This window comes from Watersipora subatra, chromosome 8 (assembly GCF_963576615.1).
Source record: "Watersipora subatra chromosome 8, tzWatSuba1.1, whole genome shotgun sequence".
NCBI classification, from domain to species: Eukaryota; Metazoa; Bryozoa; class Gymnolaemata; order Cheilostomatida; family Watersiporidae; genus Watersipora; species Watersipora subatra.
Window position 1 is genome coordinate 14,635,375 of NC_088715.1, and position 18,500 is coordinate 14,653,874.

General features: G+C 32.6%; 1 pseudogene; it reads right to left on the reverse strand.

Annotated features, from left to right (window-relative positions):
- The window catches only part of LOC137401896 (uncharacterized), a 32,138-nt pseudogene extending 14,575 nt beyond the window's left edge, over window positions 1–17,563 (reverse strand).
- Between the last annotated feature and the right edge of the window lie 937 nt (window positions 17,564–18,500).

The following is an 18,500-nucleotide window of genomic DNA, read 5'->3' on the forward strand; positions in this document are numbered from 1 at the left end:
CTTGCAAAATTTAAAAAATATGCAAAACAGATGAGTGGTCAATTTAGTATTAGTATTATTTGCTCTAAACAAATGTTTTACAAAAAATGAATTTTTTTTGGTTGCCTGGTCTACAAATATGATATGCAGTTGGCATGATAATTTTTTACTGTGAACCCTTGCATAATAAGAATTAGACCAAGAACGACAACTCTAACTTGGTATTTAGCACTAAACAGTAGGACTCGCTATTTTCTATATACTAACAGGATAGCGTGTGTGTCACACTTTTCATCAACGGCAGGTTAAGATAAAAGATTGTTATAAGCTGCATTTGAGCTCAAAACATTCTGTTTGGTAGACCAATTCTCTGACACCCGCACCAACCTGTCAGAATTAGATGTGTCAGAATCACTGTCTTAATAGCCATTTCCTGTGTTTTATCAAAACACAAGATGATTACTTATGACACAATAGACTGTCAGGGTACTAACGCTTGTGTTAAGCGGGATTCCTAGATCGACTGCGAAACCACAATGTTAATCTTGTGCAGGGAAACACTTGCACCGCTAGGCTCTGTTGGCTTTTGTTCACATAAAGATGCGTGGCTGGCAATCGCATACAAATGGCCACTTGTCATGCCAGTTTACAGGTGCCAGCTTTCACCTTTACAGTGCATTTTGGGAATGTTTTGCAAAAGTTAAAAAGTGCTGAACTCTTGCGTTGACCGCCAGCAACTATGAGCAGAACTCAGCGCGTAGGTTCCCAATTTATTGGCAATAGCCCTGCGACCCTGCTACTGGTGCTTGTGGCTTATATGGGCACCAGGCTTCAGTTAGCCGTGTGTCATGGTTTTCAGTAACTAAATATGAAAAATTATAGTATCACGGAGAGAAAGGTTCTATATAGTTTCCCCCAATTTAATTGACCTTCTTCACGATCAACGAGCCTCAATTATTATTTTGCTATTAAAAATGCTTGAAGAATTTTTTTAGCCAATTCATGATTCGAAAGGAAACAGAAAAGCCTAAAACTGTAGAAACGTAAACAAGTTGGTGAAGTAAACATTCAGTAAATTAAAAATTGGGAAACAGTCGACATGGGTGTTTCTCGACTTTGTTTGTGGTCAACCGAAGACCGACATAAGCTGTATTGAAGAGTGGTAAATGCGCAGAGAATACACAATCAACGAAGGTTTAGTGGGTTCCACTAGCCTCATAAATAATGCTAAAATAACTTGCCACTCCCATTTCCTTAAAATATCTAGCAGCGCTAGGGCAGCCTTACCGATTGTGCCCTGATCTACAGCATAGGTGACCCTGTCTTCCAAAGCTTCAGAATAAGCCTCGACGTACTTCCTGTGTAGCTCAGTTATGTTTGTTTTGCGGTGATATTCCTGCAATCACACACTAAATATTAATCACAAAAGGTGAAAAAAAGATTTTCTAACATGTGGCTTCAACAAACTAATTCCTAGTGATTGATGGATAATCAATCGCTAGATAATCAATTGCAGACAAACACGCTTGTTTGCTCGCAAAAGTATGTGATCAAACGGTCGGAACAGCTTGCCTCCTTGCCATTATCATTGAAACTGCTACCGTGAAAACACTTCTACCCACCACATCATAATATTTTTGAACATATTGCCCTATCTCTAACTTGCTCATTTTCGCATTTTTGTTACAGGTTTCAGACAATGCCCATAATATTTATATTTATCCTTCCACGAACATGATCAACATAATTCTTTATTTGGTAACATCCACATGCTACATCCACCATCATATGCGCCAGTTTATGAATAATCTGTTACTATAACCTTCAATTCAATATCCTTATCACTGTCTCTAACTCAAGTCAGTCCATAAAATTAAATGTACATTTCATTTTATGGACTGACACAAAATCGAGACCCATACGAAGCAAACTTTTATCAAGGACTTTGAAAACTATCTATACCATTTCTTCAGTGTGAAGATTACCCAGGCTACAAGACCTGCATTTCACAACCTAGTGTATGACAAATAAATAGTCTATATTGAAAGAAATAATAATTGTACAAAACAACGACATTATTAGCCGTAACAATATAACTGACTGAAGGAAGTATAAGCTAATTTTACGTATTGCGTGTCTATCATCTTGAACTGGTGAAACTTCAAACAAAATATAATAGACCGATTTGCTTTGGACATCGACAATACATTAAAACTTTGAACATCCCTGATATGAGTCAAAAAACCTTCTTTCCTCCTCTTCCTTCCTCTTTGTCGCCCATCTCTCTGTCTCTGTTTTCTTGTCTCCCTCCTCCTCCCTTATTATCATCAGTATTTAGGCATTATACGCAGTTATGTTAATTATGGTTTCAAAAATACTGAAACGATTTGATGTTCCACCTAGTTGTTACTTTTTTCTTTCATTTTAATAATATCCAAAGCAAGCTAAACATGTACTTTCAGATAGAGTATTTTACACCGCCATTTCTCCACAATTACCTAAATTTCTGAACTCATCAGTAAGTCTATACGCCCATTGGGTGTCTCTAAAGGAACAACATGATTTCTTTTATTATTCGTCAGTTAATTTAATTATTATATATAATTTAGCTGTTTGTTACACTTATTTTCTGCATACCTGCATATAATGTATTTCCTTTATTAATTAACTTCAACATTTATTGTGGAGCTGCTGAAAGATTTTGGATTTAAAAACCAATTAACAAATCAACATGCATTCTTACAATAATATTGGCTCCAACATACAAAAGTTTTGACAAACAAAGCATAGGTTAAACCTCCTACGTTTCACTATATTTTAACTTTGAAACGATGTGCTTTATAAAATAAGAAGAATATTTTTTATTTTTTTCTATAATACAATACAATTCACTTGAAAAGTTACAATAAAAAATAAAATAATACAATATACAGTAGACGCTTGTAGATCTTGTAAACCTCTTTTTACATAAATTTTGGGTGAATTCATCATTAGCGTGAAGAAATTATGTAAAGGTTTTCTTTGTTTAACTTGCTTCCAATTTCATTGTCATGGTTCCCCTTAAATTACTTTTTTCCTTTGTTATTGTTTATTATTATTATTTCTTCTGTTATTGTTCTACTCTACATCACATCAAAAAGTAGTGATAAAACCATGTTTGAAAAGAAACGGCACCAAAAAACATTTTTGCTCGAAAAAATTAAGTTTCTCACCAAATATTGTCGCTCAGCCTTTCTGATTGTCCGATTTTTGCCATCTCCACTTTTCGTAACCTCTACAAAATAAAATTGTTCGAACTAGCCAGACTATAATGTCCCATGTAAAGTAAAAACCAGAACTAATATAACGTGCTAGGTAGAGTTGACTGATGATAAACAGCTACTATACGATCTAAACCACTCCACTACAATCTAAACCACTCCACTACAATCTAAACCACTCCACTACAATCTAAACCACTCCACTACAATCTAAACCACTCCACTACAATCTAAACCACTCCACTACAATCTAAACCACTCTACTACAATCTAAACCACTCCACTACAATCTAAACCACTCCACTACAATCTAAACCACTCCACTACAATCTAAACCACTCCACTACAATCTAAACCACTCCACTACAATCTAAACCACTCCACTACAATCTAAACCACTCTACTACAATCTAAACTACTCCACTACGATCTAAACTATGTTATACTGTACATTTAACTATCTTTTAAAAAACAGTTTTTTTTGAAAATTTTTTTGAAAACTAGCATTTCACTAGTTTTTTTGTTAAACAGTTAAAGCAAAAATTATATTCAAGTTCTGTAGCACTTTGCAATACAGTAAACATATTGAATCATAGAGTTAACATATTCAGTCATAGAACTAATATATTCAAATCATAGAGTTAACCTTTTCAGTTCTGGAGTAAACATAATCACTCATAGAGTTAATATATTAAATCATAGAGTTAACATATTCAATCATGGAACTAATATATTTAAATCGTAGTGTAAACGTATTTAATCATAGAGCAAAAATAATCCATCATAGGGTTAATATATTCCATCATAAAGTTAACCCTCTATACTCTATAGTTACGAAGATATCACAGAAAAGTGGCATTAAAAGGATTAGGAATAAACTTACCATTATCTTTGTTACTTGTTCTTTTGTTTTTATTACTTCTACAGGCTCTAGTGAAGCCTGAAGTCTTCTCTTCTTCAGTGAAATAGACATATGCCTTATTAAGCTCCTTAGGGCTGCACCAGGCTGGAAAATCAAGGCACATGTACAGTAAGGCATAACATACATTTAAATGCTGTATACTGTACGAATACTATTCAAATACGCTTTAACGAATATGTAATACATGCATGTATATATCTCATTACTTGATAAAATAGAAAAATAAATTTTTTCAGGTTTCTGTGACCATAAAAGTATTATAATGTTATATATATAATACAGCCTATATAATATTGATTACTCATCCTAGTTATACATCCATACTCAATGAAGCACTAGCAAGACTCACTTAGCTCAGCAGAGTGTTGGGCATTAGTTTATGAAGAGTCGATAAATCATTGAAAAATTTATATAGTAAATATGGATGTACTGAATATTGGTGTATTGAATATTGGTGTAATAAATATTGGTGTATTGAATATTGGTGTATTGAATATTGGTGTATTGAATATTGGTGTATTGAATATTGGTGTATTGAATATTGGTGTATTGAATATTGGTGTATTGAATATTGGTGTATTGCATATTGGTGTATTGAATATTGGTGTATTGAATATTGGTGTATTGAATATTGGTGTATTGCAAATTGGTGTATCGAATATTGGTGTATTGAATATTGGTGTACTGAATATCGATGTATTGAATATTGATGCATTGAATACTGATGCAATAAATAATGATGTATTGAATATTGATGGAATGATTATAGATGTATTGAATATTAGGTCATTGAATATTGATCTATAAAAATGCTGTATTGAATAGTGATGTGTTGAATCTGGGAGTGGTGGTGCGCTCTTGTAATCCAACTACTTGGAAGCTAGGTTTAGATTCAATACACCAATAGATGTATTGAATATCAATGCGCTGAGTGTTGAATATTGATACACCGAGTAATGGTATCTCAAAGCTGAATACATTGCGTATTGATATATGGAGAATTGATGAGTTGAGTATTGATGCAGTAGTATTGTCTATAACAATAAACAAGATTACAAAGTCCGTAAATCAAATTCTATTGCTACTAGTAGAGCCATGCTGTAAAATATTGTTGCGTTTTGCTACAAAGAGCATCGCTAATGAGCCTAAAACCAAAGTGTTTAAGTTGTACTTCTGGCAGTATTTACATTTATGTTACCAAAATTATGTCTCTGGTAAAAAATTAAGCTTGCATTTTAACATAAAAGCAGCAGTAACTGTTGTTGTAGCACAGCATACGTATGCACCCTATCAATGGAAAAGTCATTCTGGTAGTTTTAGTATATGATAAACTAGTTAAATTCTCGGCATTGCACAATCAATAAACAACTTATAAACAATGCCAAGCAATGTAGTTGACATTGGCTAATATGAGTCACTTACAGCTAGTATAATGCCAAACTTACTATAAAAAGAGCTGTGAAGGCCGTGAAGCTGTGAGGCCAGCGCCAGTAACGTTATGAGTCACACAGAGTCGTGTTGCGTAGTTTAACCGGTGTAATGAGTATTCCTACCATTTATACACTGTATCACAAGAATCTTGTGTGGTTTAATGGATTAGCTCGTTGCCTCCAAAACTGGTGGTTTTAAGTTCTAATCCCGTGCAATGCAGATTTTCAATTGGTAGATTTTAACCCGCTATTGCTGGATATACACCGGCCAGACTCTGAGTTTGATCTCAACTAGTCAAATGTCCAGCAATGCATAGATAATGAAATGATTACCCAATGAATTTGAGTAATTTACCTAACTAGTGGTCTACATATTTATTAAAAGAGCAGTTTTTTAAGCAAGCTTAATAATGATTGCGTTATGTGTAAAGATCAACTGTATTAGTAAATAACCCCAAGTGTTCCATGTGTGAGTATTTTAATCAATGTAATTAGTGTAAACACAATTATTTATTGCTATGGTCAGTTGAACGGTTGTAGCAAAAGTGTTTAGATTGCTAGTTGTCAGAGCTGGCGGTATTGAGACCAAATCCTCGACAAAGGGGATTTGCCATTGCTCGATTTTAATTGCAATAACTGAACACAGAGATGACAGATAAAAAGACAAAATTTGAAATATATACCCTATATAGATATAAAAGAAAGAACTGTCACTAGATGATTGCTTATACTATTTGCACATACTTAACTCGATAACACAGTATTATTATCCTAACTCCCATCCCATATTGGCATAGTCTATTAAAACAATGAGTCAATTTTTTATAACTAAATCTGTATGAGTTTGAAACTTTTCAAATAAGCCTCTATTGGTCAAAGTAACTTAGAGACATTCAATGGAACAGAGTGCCACACCATTGCCAGCAAGATTATCCTGTTAGTGCATGCTGTAAACGACAATTTGAAAGTTTTGAAAGTTCCTGGTTATGCCTGCTTTACTTTTCAAAGTTGCCCACTCATGTTTTTTTCGGTTTGTATCCTATAATGTGTTTTCCTTCCTTTTTTTGTTCTCTGTACTAAACAATCGTGTATGCGGATGAATAAGTCTAAACATATCAAACAAGAAAACACCCTTAATGGTCCTCAGGGTTTCCACATATCATTGAAATAGTCACAGAGGTAAGCAGGGGTGTAATCGGGTGTTAAGGTAGCGTATGTGCTGTGTAGCAACTTAATTGATTGTCTGTCATTCTAGACAGGCTCATCCTAGCTTTCAAAGCCCATGACATGCCACCTCCGCTCGCTTGTCATTTTGTTAAATCCTGAAAAGTTCCTAATCTCAATTTTTTGCTTAGAGAATTACACTTTTGATATTAACAGCCTCCCGGAGTCAGACAGAGCCATATTGATGTGCTGATTGACACAGACACACCTTGATATAACAGATTCACACACTCAAAATGGCTGTCAACCTTGAGCAAGATGTTCATTTATATATATAAATTTTGAGGTTTTTCACCGTTGTCTGGGGTTACCTGTCTGTCCAGCTATAGCTAATAAAATCTTGAAATGAAGAACTCGGATGGTGCTGAATTCAAACTCACAAATATTGCAATAACCAGCTTCTAAACCCTATCTAACCACAAGGCTAGACAGTTCTCATAAATCTATTGCTCTTACCATTTATTGTATACAATTTTTCTAATTTCACATGCTAAATGATATATTAATTAATAAATTGCACCCACGAGTTACGATGCACCTGTTATAAAATATGATTTTTAATGATTTTCTTCAATTTTTGAGGTGTTTGCATTAGATAATTACTATGGGTTTTTATACCAATCTATACAATATTTTTACTATTTCACAAGATACAAGATTTTTGCCTACACTGAAATGAATTAAAATCACATAATTTTATACCAAATAATTTTTTATTGTAATCGTAGCAAAACAGACTACATTTAGCCATTACTTGCTGATGATTTCACATTTACATTTAAACACCTTTACAGTTTTATTTTTCTAGTTTATTTCAACAAAACACTTCTTTCATGATACAAAAATGTAAAAGTTACAGTTGTTTAAAAAATTTTGAAAACCTTAACAGTTGTTTTATTTTTTCTTTCAACTCATTTCAATTGCACAAAAAGCCCTTTTTCATGATAAGGAAGTTTAAAAAGTTGGCAATTGTTGTATATGTTAAATAAAAACAATTTTTTGTCTAAAGACCTTTTTATTAACTGGACAACGCCGGGCATTCAGCATGTATATGAACCTGTATTACAGAGTGATCATGTGACCTGAGATAAAGTACGACATAATCAAATGTTTCCAACATGAATGTATTTATGGTATTCGACAAGGAGATATAGAAACAGACAATATGGTAGCCATATGGTATAGCATAAAGTATATGGTTTAGTTATATAATATCAGTGAGTTAGGCGAGAAGCTAGAATCTTTCAACTAACAGGGTGAAGGGTGAAGTGATGCTAGTGTCGCCTATATTTTACACTCTCTTTTAGGCAAAGCGATATCAATGCTGTGGGTTTCAGTATTTTTCCTAATCGTTTTTCAAATACATCGCATTATCAGACCAAGCTAAACAAGAAACCACTTTGAGTAAAACATTAACCAGATACAGCTATTATTTATTTCAATAGTGTCTCTTTCAAAGTTAAAAAAATCATGGCAGATTTTGATGTGCCATAAAAATGGTTGCTATTATGTCATATGGCATTCTTAAAGTTTTTAGATCAGATCGTAAACCACATTTTGGATGAATCTGAAGACAATGGATCAGATTTAAAATTAGTGACTTTGAAACAGAGCATTAGTTTTCATGATTGTCATGATCGATGTTCCCCTTATTAGACACCTTCACTAAAACCATGGCAACCACTGCAGCAACGAAAGAATTAATAGCTAATGATGTGACCGAGTCGTTATTAGTGCTATTTTGTGAACACTTTTCAGCTGATCACATTTCATTATGGGTTCATCAAGATCAAAAAATGTCAAAGTGATGGTCAAATAAAGGTGGTGTTCAAATAGAGGTTGTACAGGTGTTTAAAGAATTGTTCTCACTTGGCTTTTCACTACTGTCAGTTTTAAAAATGAAATATTTTCTTTCATGAGAGGAAAAAGGAAATATATATAAACCAAAGTCTTGTTACACTATGCATAGTATGAGTTATAAAATAATTAAAACAGATGTTACTGGAATGCTTCTCTAGTTCAGACAAAAGGTAAATTGCAACACAAATATATTTAAAAGAACATATTTCTTTATTCTACATATATTTATTCTACATATATTTATTCTACATATATTTATTCTACATATATTTATTCTATATATATATTTATTCTATATATATTTATTCTATTTATATTTATTCTGTATATATTTATTCTGTATATATTTGTTCTACATATATTTATTCTATATATATTTATTCTATATATATTTCTTCTATATATATTTATTTTATATATATTTATTCTATATCTATTTATTCTATATATACTTATTCTATATATATTTATTCTATATATATTTATTCTATATATATTTATTCTATATATATGTGTTCTATATATATTTATTCTATATATATTTATTCTATATATATTTGTTTTATATATATTTGTTCTATATATATTTATTCTATATATATTTATTCTATATATATTTGTTCTAAATATATTTTCAGGTACTATTCTCTCTGCTATTAATTATGTAGTCCAACTTACTTGCATTTGACAAATCCAAGTCTGAGCTGAAACTGGAGCAGGTACAACTCAAAGGAGTCCGGTATATATTCTCACACAAATACCTCTACAAAATTTTACACGGAAACTCAATAGATGAAAGTTGAACAACTGCTAGATTTAATAGAAGAAGACAAAAATACTTTTATAATCGTTCGCTAAAGGCTAATGTTTGTTTTCTCTGATTTTAAAACATATTTTGTACGATGATAGCAGAAAAGTATGCTGTGTTTAAAGTCAATTTGTTATTCTGTTACTAGTTTGGAATTAATCAATCAAATATGAAAATTTTGTCTTCTTACCGTAATGTCCACAAGAATATTTTTTTCAAAATCAACCAATGGAACTAAGTAGAAATAATTATTCAAGCAAACTAAAAGCTTCTTCAAGTCACACCAAAAAATGAAACAAATTTGTGCAAGTGATTTTACGTTGTATTTGGCCCTTTCAGTCAAATTTGTAATTTTTGCTGAACCAGTTGTTTAGTGTTTACTGCTGAATAAGGAATTTTCAGCAATAACAAAATAATGGGAATAAAAAGAACAATGCAAAAAATAAACTGTGAAAAGATAACAGAATAAAAAATCACTTTACAACATGGTATATATAGACGCTGTGTACTATCAATTATTAGATGCACTAAATATGTTAAACATGCAGTTTTTGAAGTTTATTCTATTTGAAAATTTTGAGCAATAAATAAGTTAAATTAAATAAGTCCTGAGATTTAAATATGAACAGCATATTTTGTAAAGATAATCTATGTCATTCAAGTTTTTTATCTGCAGTTATACCAGCTGCCGAACATGTTCGTGCATATAATTCTGTCTCTATACATGTTTTAAAACAGTGCCTAAAATTTCATTCTGTTGTATGTATAACTTTCTATTGGCATTGGTAATCATTGACAAATGATGTTTTTCATTAGATGCCAGAAAAAGGGACAAAAATGAACAGACAGAAATCAGGAATTATTGAGTTAATTGAACAAACATGATTTAAAAGTTGGTAATCTAATAGTATGGCCGAAGAGTCGAAATAGTGAATTGATGGCTGTAGTGACAGAAAGTTCATAAATTGAAATATATGATGCTTCAGTGAAATCTATGAAACATAAAATGCTGTTACACTATTTTCTATCACAAAATATTGAAGTGGCTGCATATATTATTAGCTTTATTTCACTTTCTTGTCCCATTCAACTAAAGTTAACGCATATTCCCACTGTGATTGAAGCAGAAACTAAATAAGGGAAGTATCAGGTTTAAAAAGAAGCTTCTAGAAAACTAGACTGAGAATACTTACTAGATGAAATTAACACTGTCGTTTTCGACTCTCTCTCCTATACGCTAACTTAGTTTATGATTTACTTTGCGTTTAATGACCTAAGTACTTCCAGGCGGGTGTAAAAGATATTAGAGATTAAATACATATGATAAATGATATCTAATCCTTGCCTTCCTTACAGAAAGGGAGATAGAGCTGGCTAATAGCATATGATTAGGATGTTGTGTCCAGCCTACCACTATAGCTAGACAACAGCATTAGAGAAATGAAGCAGAGAAACACACCACCAGGACTAGTTTTTTTATAAGCTACCTTGGGTGGTCCTAACACTGATCAAGGGCTTCTTCTGGAACTGTCAGATTAACCCGAAGGGATGCCTTTTTACAGCACGTCTAGTCTGACGGAGCCAGGTAGTCATTTTACTTGCCCAATGTGCGAAGGACAGAGGTGGATCTTTAACGTGCCAACATTGCCAATGTGGTACACGGGGCCACCAAGTTATGGTCTAGATCCGAAAGACCCAGCAATTTAGGGTTGAAAGCTTGCTGAGAGCTTTTTGTTAGACTGGCATTAAGTAGGACTCGGACCACCAACCCCATGGTTGATAGTCAAAGGCGCTGCCACTAGGCCAACCTGACACCCTGAGAGATGGTCAGGTGAACCAATAAAGGACAGAGTATATGAGTCTTCATCTTCTTTCAATACATATAGTTTACTTTACTATCTTTTGCTTTAATTGTGATAATTTACTCGTGATAATAAATTTAATATATATTATTGAGCACAAAATTATTTTATAAGGCTGGAAGATTTATGATTAGCCAAGGTGTTGGGTTGCTAAGCTAAATGCCACGAGTTCAAATCCAGTATGAAGCATTCTTTTTTCTTCACCTATGGCTTTGGACGAATGGAAGGTCATGGCTCTTGTTATTGAAAAGATTGACAACTTTCTCTAGACAAAAGTATTTAAACGGATAAAGCTATTTATTATTTCAATGAATAACGCATTAACTCTTTCGACGCTTTCACCAAACTATTATTTGGTTATAAAGTTACTACTATCAAGTTATTACATAACTTATAAGCTTGCGGACTAAAAGTCTGCAGTCTTGCAGACTTTTGTCTGCAAGCTTGATGATTGCAGGATTGCCATATGATGCTATTAAATCATATAATTGCTATAATTTAATAGCATCATAGCGATTATATAAACTCGGCTTACAATAGAATGAATAAAGCTGTTTATTACTTCAATGAATATAACAAGAACTCTTTCAAAATTTTCACCAAACTAGTATTGTTAACCAAGTAAATACATAACTTATAAGCTTGCAGGCTGTTGGCTTGCAGGCTTGATGATTGCAGGATTCATCATAACTCATAACTCGTAACTTCTCTTCTATTGAACTCAAAAAGTCAGTTTTGGGTGCAAGCTGTAGCAAACATATTAATGAGTGCAATGAGCTTTTATACAACCTTTTTAAATATAGTTATAAAATAAAAATATGCCTTCAAATTTACAATGAAATGAAAAACTTGAAAGCTCCAACAAATTGCAATGCAGGCTATATGATCATTGTAGGTTAACTTCAAGCGATAGATATCAGCTGGTAGAAACATGCATCAGCTTTTCTGTGCGTATTAATTTAGAGACCTGCAACAAGTTGGAAGTGAGTTTGCAAATTTCTTGCATCTAAAATGGTCAATGTCGCTCTGCTGGAAGGAGAGTGCAAAATATAGGTGACATTCATTTCAACCGTAAAAGGGTTAAGTTGCCACTTGAAAAAATGTTGTTTCGTAGAAGCGCACAGATAAAGCAAAGTAGCTTTTACCAATATTGACTTATAAAGCTGACCTCTGAACTTAATTAAAAAAATTATTCGTGAATCCAGTTTTAAATTTTACCATTGTCTCATGGAATTCTTAAAGGCATGCCAGCTGGACATATACTGGGGAGCACACCATATAAAATGATACATATTTTGAAAACCTTTAGAGAGCAGCAGCCAGTGGTACCAGAATAGGTGAACAGAGTGTGGATGCCTCATGTATAAAAAAGTAGTTTGGCCCATGAACTTTAGGTGATTTGCATTCAAGTTCTCAGACTAGACTTCTTGCTGTCATAAAATAGTAAAACTAATAATGTTACGGAACTCCAAAAGAGAAAAAGCTATGATGTATCACCCTTTACGATAAGATGGCTTTGATGCCATTCTCTTAGCTTGCTTACATTTAAACATGAACATACACAAAATGCTAGTAGATTTCATCAATATGTATCAGCATTTCTCTATCACTAGTCATTGTTTTTGATGTCTGAGGTGATCGGACTGCCAGGATGCTTTAAAATTAAAATCGACAAAACTTGATCAAAGTTAAAATGTTCAGCCCAAGTAAAGTAAAAGTGCGATTATGACATTTATAGTGACAAAGAGATCGACAGAATGCAACTTGAAGACAATCGCTGACATCAACTTTTGCCATGATAACAACTGGTGAAATCATTTCACACACCTTCTTTCTAAGCATTTTAATGGCGTTGAAGTTTTGTCAAATTCATTCTTGAAACATCGTAACAGTCACATTACCAAAAACATCACAAACAATCAAAAAAGATAGAAAAATACCGATAATTTCTGATAAAACCTACTGAAGTGTTGTATATGTTCATACTTAATAGTTGTAAGGTTTTTTTATGGCTTGACCAGAGATACCATAGTAAGTCTGTCCTTGCCTGCTCCATGTTAAAATAGTAATTCTCTCTTTAGTATTAATTTATGTATGTTTTGTTGTTAACAAAAAAAGAATGATTAAATACAGAAGGAATGAGGCAGCGATAGCTCATTTGTTCAACATCGAGAGACAACTCATCGTGAATTGCCCAGACTGATTTGAATCCAGTGCTTATTGGAAATGTTGTTTCAACTAATCATGCAGTCTGGGAACCATGCAGTTGCTGCTTATATAAAGACTATGTTCAGTTATTAGAAATTTAAGCTGAATAACTCCCTAATGTAATGTAGAAACAACAATACAACTTCTTGAATTCCAAAACAAAAATACAGCTCTAGCCCAATTAATAAACTTAAGATGGCGGAAAATGTTAACTAACTTGCTATAACTCTATGCATTTATACACTTATTTTTCTATGCATCTATACATTTATAAGTCTATGCATCTATTCATTTACAACTCTATAGATAAACAAATTAATAACTCTATGCATCTATACATTTATAACTTTAGGCTCCCATTAATTCGATCAAAACAAAGCCACAAAACACATGACTGACAGGAAGTGTAATTTTTTACCTAAACCGTAAAAGACTTGGTCAAGTAAAGTGCGCACGAAGTGATTTGCATATCATTTGTTGTACACAAACATGTATTTTCTGCGCCCATCCTAAAGGTGACTCATCAAGCCTTTGTACTTGAAATGATATCAAGCACTTCCCCTCAAATAAGCTCAAGTCAACCGGCTAAATCTCTACTAATTAAGTCAAAGATAATGTAAGGTTGGACTTAACACCCTTTACACTACAACTGGAGGTATATAAATGAACCTCTTCAAATAGAACAAAGTTTAGCCTAGATTTTGCTTGGCACAGTTAATAGACCAATGACCTGTTTGTGAGTGCCAGTGAGCTTATAACCTGAGAGCTCTAAAGAAAATAGATTTTTGCTGATTTTAGCCTGAGGCTATTGTGAAGTTGGTATAAACATATCTAATTTCTCTACTTTGAGTCATTTGGTGAAATCATTTGATGCAGTGTGCGTGTTGCATAACATTTTTGACTTAGTGACAATCGGGCAAACATAGCGGTCCATTTGAAGCTATACTGAGATGGTTGGTTATATATCACCCATACAAAGTTTGATAGTAGAAACCATACGAATCAGAATGGAAGTAAAAAAACTAAACAGAACTCAAGCTTTTTTATGTCTGATGTTTGTGCAATTGTATTTGCCGATTTTAATTATCATTACCTTATCATCGATAGTTTGTCACAAAATAGAATATTTATAGTAATTGCTGAAAGTATTTTGTCCAATCAAATTCAAGTTTTGGTAGGGTTGAGCAAACTAAATTGAGCATGACTACAACTTCATCTTACTTAGTTTTATATTTATATACTCATGCTACACAGACTATATATACTACAGCAATATTATATATATAAATATATATACATGTATATATACATGTATATATATATACATGTATATATACATGTATATATACATGTATATATACATGTATATATATATATATACACATGTATATATACATGTATATATATATATACATGTATATATACATGTATATATACATGTATATATACATGTATATATACATGTATATATACATGTGTATATATACATGTGTATATATACATGTGTATATACATGTATATATACATGTATATATATACATGTATATATATATATACATATATACATGTATATATATATACATGTATATATATACATATATACACGTATATATGTATACATCACATGTACATTACACTGTGTAATACATATTTATACTACCCAGCCAGTGTTATTAAAATGCTAACTAAAAAACCCTACATTAAAAATAGGATTTGGGTGAAATAATAATAGCATGGTTCGTTTATTAAATCAACGATTGTCACCTGATGTGAGTAAAAACCTAAAAATATTATTAGTGTCATGTAGCTGATCTGTATCAACAGGGTGGTTTTTGATAACATCCTGCTACTGAGTTTCATAATCTATACATGAATAGGAGCGACAGCCATAAGCGGATAGGTTATTATAACCCATCCCAAGCAGGAAATTCTTGAGAGTTGAATCTCATTTGGCTGTGCCGTGGTTGTCACGAAGTGAAAGTGTTATGCAATACGTGCACTGCATCAGATGATTTCACCAAATGATTGTATAGAAAGGAATTAGATGCTTTTGGTGCCAACTTCACAATAAACTTCAGCCTTACTCAGCAGATACCTTTCATTTGCTTTTTATGTCATAAAATGTGCCGATCATTCATGATCGCACAAAACTTGAGTGACTTTGTGCTTGGTATGCTTTGAGGCAAGTTTCAAATCGACTGGCTTATTATTTCTTTAGATATTGCCAATATATTGAAAGCACTTCTTATCGACCATAAAATGAAAACTGGCTGCTGGCAGAATATCAGTATCTAATGACACGCTGGATGAAATTCTTTCTTATGAAAGATAAAAAATAGACAAAACTAGAAAGTTTCTTTTTATCAGCAACAAAAGCTTCACGCAAAAACAATTTGTATTTCTACTCATAACAAATATACACACTCTATCAGACTCAGTGTACTGCAACCATGTTTATTTTATTTTTATTTATTTTATGTTTCTTTTGTTACCTCTAAAATATACCATTTTTAAAAGAGTGGAAAAAGGGGGGAAAAAGCTAACAACTTTATTTGATTTCTGTGATAAGTTCTAAAATAATGAGCTAATCACAAATAGAAAATAATCCAGCATTCCATAATGAGACAATGTAGCCACAAGTGATAACAAAGACACATCTGTCAATTTAATGCAAAGGTAGCTAAGACAATATTATATAATACTAATATATGAATACAATAGACTCACAGAAAGCAGAATAAGAAGTAGGTTTACCTGGCTGGCATAAAACATGCTATTTACAACTTTACTATACCATGAAATATACTAGCTACAATTTCTGCTTCTTTCATGGAGTTTTCCAAGCTTAACGCTTCAATATGATATTCAGTTCAAAATAAATCTAAGTACTTTTAAAGTTGAGTAAAAGTTGTTAATATCATCCAGAATCAGAGGACTTGTTTGTGGGTACAAGGTGAGGCTTTAAAATATTATTGTTAAATTGGGAATGTTACCAATTATGAAGTTAAACATGATTTTTGCTGGGTCTTTCTAAAAGATCAACGGAGTAAAATGAAGTGTGCTGCCTTACAGCTATAGACCAGCTGACACAGGACAGTTTTGTATAATAATAAAAATTTTTCCTTTTTTTTCTTGAAAATGAATTTATTTTATCACTCACCATTCTACTTAGCTATTACATATAACATAGCATGTAATCATAAACCAGAAGATATTGATGAATTTTTATGGTAACTTTAAAACGAAAGAATATGCATGCGGCGTGAACTGACACACTTGATACTGCCATGATTTTCGCCCTCACACTCACAACAAAAAATAAACAATAACTTCACAAAATTTGCACACACAAAATCTTCTAGTTGTGTGACTGTCAAAATTATGGGAAAAGGAAATATATAATCTTTATAACCATGGATATAAGGTTAAATAAGACAACTCAAGTTTCAAACTTTTTTAGAGAGGTTTGTTCATCAACTTTAGCGTGATTGGCTTATTGCTCAAATTGTCTTTAAAAAAACCAAAGATTTTAAACTGAAAGTAAACCTCTACCTATATTGTCTATCACTTGCTTAAGGGCCTAAAAAGTGTTGAAAAAAGGAAAAATTCTCCAAATGCAATATATGAAATCAGGGTAACAACAAACTAGTTTGAAAATATCCTTTTAAGTTGAATAAATAAACTTTGTCGCGCCAACTAAAAAAAGTAAAGAATTATTTGCAGTTACTGAAATACCTGGTGCGGGAATAATAAATAAACAACTTTCAAGGTTTCTGCTAATTCAGAACTCGGTGAATTCAAAGCTAGATTAACACAGAAGTTAAAAAGAAGCTGTATCGCACAAAATATAAAATATTTTGTACAAAATATAAAATATTTTGTACATTGCCGTCAAAATAAAAAAATATTTTGACTGATGACTTACGTTGCATCTTGCTGTCAGCTTCTGAAGTTGAGAATCGGCAGCGCTGTTGTGGAAGCAGAATGACAGCATTAATAAATATATCCTCACAAACTTTACCATTGCGAGATTGGAGTTTGATGAACCAGACCTCACCGTTTAATGTATCTGACCAAAGAGAGTCATTGTCGATAAGCGCCAGTCTTGTTAGGCTTACTTTAGCGAATGTTGCAGGAAACCGGGTGATTATACCACAGCAGTCAGTTAATCTGCGCAACTACCGCGTCATGACTACTTATGGAATTTCTCACACTCTATTTTGACAGATGTGAATATGATTAGACGAGTGAGAGATGCGAACGGAGGCTGTACGTCAGATGGTGAAGTTAGGTGTGGTACCAACGCATACTTACAAACATTGGCTCGTGGCATAAAGATTTTAAAACTTTGACCATATCAACATTTTAGTATGTATGTACATATAAAACCTGTTATTGGTACTAGTACGCTAAGCAACTTCGTGCACAATGAGTGATCATCATGAATATGTGCATAATTATTGCATAAAATGGCAATGTGGTTGAGTGGTGTAGTGGATAGAGTGCTGATCTGTAAAATGGTATACACGAGTTCAATTCCACTGCGAGGTAATCTTTTCAACAACATTATTAGTGTGATTTTAGACAGGCAGACGGACTTAGCTATTATTATAGTAAAGATTGGAAGTATCATCAAACTGATGTATTTCATTACACAAGAAAGAAATAATAAACAGACCGAAATCAGGAGTTATTGGGTGAGTTGAACAGATGTGTTTTAAAAGTTGGTAATCTAATAGTATTGTGGAAGAGTTGGGATAATGAACTGTAGATTGTAGACACAGAAAGTTCATAAACTGGACCATATGATGGTGGACGTAGTATTTTGGTGCCACGAAACAGAAAACGATGTTGATCATGCTTGTAAAAGGAGAAATATAAATATTCCTGAGCCAGAATAAAATATAGGCCTACTTTATTGTATATTTATATTCTGCATTCTACAAA